Below are 5,011 nucleotides of genomic sequence, written 5' to 3'. Positions count from 1 at the left end.
TCATTTGGAGCGAAATCAGTTAGTCTTGTAATTTCGCTCCAGTGTACATAAGGGATTTCGCTCATAGTAACCTGATGATTTCGCTTTTAGAGACACATGGTGATTTCGCTCATGCTGTTTGGAGCGAAATCAGGATCACTATAAATACCTGTCATGTGTTCTCATTCTGAAACCATTGGAGCGAAATCAGGTCATGCTATAGGTGTCGAAACTCTGTCAAAATCTACTCAGAAAGCATTAATAGAAAAGGAAATTGAAAGGAAAAGCTGTTGTTACTTTGTCTACACTGATTCCGCCTTTGTACACGAAGATGAACTGCCTTAACTGACTATTTAGGGTCATACAACGGTCCGACAAGTGGTATCAGAGCTCAGGACGAGGAGTTCATACTACTACAACTTGATTCTACCAGATTCTCTTACTTCTACTCACTTCTTCTCATACTTTTCTGATTTGAACTGGTTCCTATGGTTGAAATGGACTGAATTTTGAGTATAACATGTAAAACAAACAATTAACAAACCCTAGAAAGAATCAGGTAAAAATTCGGACTAAAAATGGTGAAAATTAGCTAAAAACTTGATTTCGCTTGTACTGTTCATCGAAGAGTTTTCGTTTATAAGTGCTTGATTTCGCTCGAAAGTCATCTGGTCACTCGGAGCGAAATATCTGATTTCGCTGATAAAATAATAAAAGTCTAATTTCGCTCATAGAGAAATTCTGATTTCGCTCTTAGGAACATAAGTTCTGATTTCGCTCTTGAGATTTCGCTCGAAATCAGTTTCTATCTGATTTCGCTCATATTGCTTCTGTTTGATTTCGCTCGAAATCACTGTTTTTCAAAATTTCGAAAATTTTTCTAAGTGTTTGCTGATTTTGCAGGTACGCTCAAGATTGATGACATTTTCTTGAACCCGTTTAGCGATATGTATGCATTTGCTGGAAATTCGGGAGATGATACATCTACAAGCAACAACAATGAGAACCCGCCAAATGCCAAGAAGAAATTATCGGATGCTTTGGAGGTTGAAAGTGTTTTCGGAACTTACAACAAGCCACCGAAGTTGATGGCTATAGAAGATTATAGTCGGTGGGCGAAAAAGTTCGAAGACTGGTTGATGGCTTTTGCGTTCCTTAGCTGGAAGAGTCTTAAAAATGGATACGATAGTTGTGGCAAAAAGGGAGAGACCTTATCATCATCTGAAGAGATAGAAGCATTTGTTGCAGAGCAGAAGTGTGTCGCGTTACTATTTCAATCAGTTCGAGAAGATATAATATCTTTGATTGAATACTCTAGTTCTAAAGATCTCTGGGATAAGTTGAAAAATAAATGTATAGGGAGTGAAGAAATCAAGAAAAACAAAAAGAAACTACTTAGTAAAGAGTTTGATATGTTTGGGTGTTTAAAGAACGAATCAGTTTGTAAAATGATCGAGAGGTTTGGGCATCTGAAACTGGAACTAGCTAGACATGGAATTAAGTATCCTGAAGATGAGCTAGTAGACAAATTGTTCGATTCATTGCCAGACGAGATGGATTGGCAATATTATGCGATGATGCTGAAAAATACTATCAAGGCGCCAGAAGTGTTAACTGTAGATTTGCTGATTGAGAAACTCGAGAGTCATGAGTTGGAATTGAAGAAGACACACAAAGTCAATCACTCATCATACCAGCAGAACTTGGATTTGTATTATCCAAAGAGCATCATGCAAAAGAACAATTCTCCCAAAACTGCGTTTTTTGCTGAGAATGTCTCTACAACGAATAAAGAAAGTCAAAGCAGTGAATATCATAGTGGTTATCACAGTGGGTCGTCATCAAATTCAAACCAGTCTGAGGCAAAGAACTTGTTTCACTGCAACATCGCTGTAGACATGAAGAATGCTCAGAATTTCAGCGAAGAGTCGGCCAAGCAGCAGATGGTTTTCTTGGCGTCGGTGTTAGAGTCTTATGAAAGCCTTGTAGCTGGGAAGATAGGCAACACCAACCTGATGAAAGAAGATTATGATCAGATTGATCCCCAAGAAACGGAACTGATCGACATACGGTGGTGTATGGCCAGTGCAGTTCGTCGTGCACAGCGTTTTATGGAAATCACGGGAAGGAAGTCAATTGGTGGACCATCTACCAAGTTGGGGTTTGACAAGTCCAAGGTGACATGCTTCAAGTGTAAGCAAAAAGGTCACTTCAAGCGTGAATGCAGAAATGCGTATGCTGATGAGTCTGAGAATCCGTTCAGGGAAGATTACTACAAGAAGGCGATATATCATCAAAACAAATCGGAGCCGCCAAGAATGAAGCAAATTGAAGAGAACAAAGAGAAATCTAGAGCTCTTGCGGTGATTTATGATGATGAGGGTTATGACTGGAGTGAACTGTTACCGGAGGAAAATGCGATTGGTTACGCTTTCATGGCAAGAAATGAACCTATTCCTTGGAAAGACAACAGAACTGAAGAGCAGAAGTATAAATACAGAAGAATGTTACCTGAAAACAGAATGATTAGAATATCTGGTATCTATTTAGAAGCGAAAAGAGCAAGAAGATGGGATCCAGACAGGGAGTGTTATCTTGACCCAGATGGAAACATTGCTGTTGATCATAACACTCTTGATATAGAAGCCATAATCAAAGAGTTCAAAGATGATGATGAGTATTGGCAGAATAAATGGTGGGGAACCGGAGAAGAGAAAAAGAAAGAAGAGAAGGAGAAAGATGAGAAAGAGTCAAAGAAGATTGATACAGGGATCATTGACATTACTCAAGAGTTGAATGCTAAAAATCTTGGAAAAATGGCTGACAAAGTGCTGGCAGCAAAGGCGCTTGAGGTAGATTCTAAATCCGTCTCTGAGTCCTTAGGCCAGGTCAGTTCAAACATGTCAACGACTGAGTCAGGTAAAAAAGTCAATGGTGATGATGTTTGCAAAAATTGCATCAAGGAATGCAAAGTTTGTAACACAGTCTCTTATCATAAAGATAAGAAGATTAAGGATCTGACTGTGAAAGTTAGAAGCGTTGAGGATCAAATTCTTGATCGTGATAAAAGGGTGAAAGCTTCAACTGAACGGCTAAAAGAATTTACTAACAAAATCGAAAATGATAAAATTGACCATGAAAGGGTTAGGCAAGAAAATGAAAAGTTAGTTCTTGAAAACCGCCAGATCACTGAAAAGTTTGAGAAACTTAAAAGCACAATGAAAGATAATGATGATCGAAATGGTAAAACTTATAAAGAAAATGCTCAATTAAAAACTGTGCTTAGATTAAAAGAAGAATCAATCAACCAACAACTGGAAGAAATCGCTAAACTAAAACTTAAAGTTTAAGAGGCTGAAATCGAAAATGAGCGAATCCAGTTGAAGTTTAATAGTTACAACTCCGCAAGCTTTGTTTTGCAACACATTGTTCCCAAACCCATCGGGAAAAATAAAGTTGGCGAAGATGTTTATTCTGATGGAACTGGGGTGGGTTTTCATCAAGTTCCACCGCCAATTCTTGAAAACTATACGAAAAAGCAATCTGGGTTGGTTGAAATCGAGGAAGAGAATGAAGTTAAACTTTCGGAGAACATTGATGTTACTTTTACATCATCTGATGATAGTGTTCAGACAGAGATTGTTAAGAGCACAGCTGAAAGTGTTTTGATGTCTGATTCAGCTGAAGATGATGGATGCTTCTTAGATAAATACATTCCGAAACAAAAGTCCAAAAACAACTTAAATGATGAACCTACTCTTGTCATGTACAAGATGTCGGGATCTGATAAGTTGTATTCGGATTCAGAGTTTCCAATTGAGAATGTGAATGTGAAAAAGTTAACAAATGTTTTCAAGTTGGTTGAAGTTGAGTTGTCGGAAGTGAACAGTCTGAGTCAAACAAAGAGACAAATGAATTTTGAAAAAGATAAATCATACTACAAGAAACCTGTTGTTCCATCGCGTTTTTATAATAACAAGAACCGAAACAATTGGTCGGGTGGTTATCAGGGTGGTAAGAATTATCAGAGACGAAATGTTCAAAACAACAAGTTTGTTGAAAAGAAGGTGTTTGTAAACAGTACAAGTTCACTTGCTGATGAAGAGAAAGAAATTTTTTCAAAATCGAATGAAGAATTCTTTGAGAAGACAGCTTCACAGGCTCAATCTGAAGGCACAAGTCGGGTAGTTGAGACTCGAACATGTTTTAGATGTAATCAAGTTGGTCACATTGCACGAAAGTGTGCCAACGTGAAACCTAAGACTGAAACTGTGAAGATTCAAAAGAAGAAAGTTGACGAGAAGGGTAAAGCACCAATGGTTGTTGAGAAAAAGAGTGTGAAAAATGACAACATCAAAGTGAAACATGAACCCGTAAAGAAAGTGGTAACTAAAAATGACAAGTTTTTCAAACGGGTAGCATTATCTCAACAAGTTTGGAAACCTAAAACTGAGAAAAAGATTTCACCTTCTGAGGATTCAATTCCGATTGATTATGATGCAAATTTTCCACCTCTGAAGGCTGAAAACTTTAAAATTCAAATTGCGAGAGTTAAAAGTGTAAAGGTTACACCCAAGGCTGATGAGGCTTGGGTGGACACAATGTTTGACTAAACAGTTTGAATTGCCGGAGCTTCCTTGATCGTGAAGCATGAATCGGCATCCTTATTGAAGTGTTTGAATCATGTTGTTATATGTGCAGGTTCTTTCGAGATTAGTTTCACGCTGGATTATGGACAATGGATTATCTCAACATATGACAGGGAAGACTGCATTGTTATATGATGTGAAGAATATCAATGGAGGTTATGTTGGTTTTGCGGGTAATCAAGGAGGAAGGATTATTGGTGAAGGAACGTTATCCAATGGGATTGTGACGTTTGAGAGAGTTAGCTACATTGCTGAGCTGGAGAACAATCTGCTGAGTATCTCGCAGATTTGTGACAGGATGTATACCACTCACTTCACTGATAAATAATGTTTGATCTTGAAACTAGGATTTGTTATCCCTGAGGAATGGATTATCATGAGGG

The sequence above is a fragment of the Helianthus annuus genome, chromosome 11, assembly GCF_002127325.2.
Source record: "Helianthus annuus cultivar XRQ/B chromosome 11, HanXRQr2.0-SUNRISE, whole genome shotgun sequence".
Classification (NCBI taxonomy): domain Eukaryota; kingdom Viridiplantae; phylum Streptophyta; class Magnoliopsida; order Asterales; family Asteraceae; genus Helianthus; species Helianthus annuus.
This window is presented reverse-complemented; position numbering follows the sequence as displayed.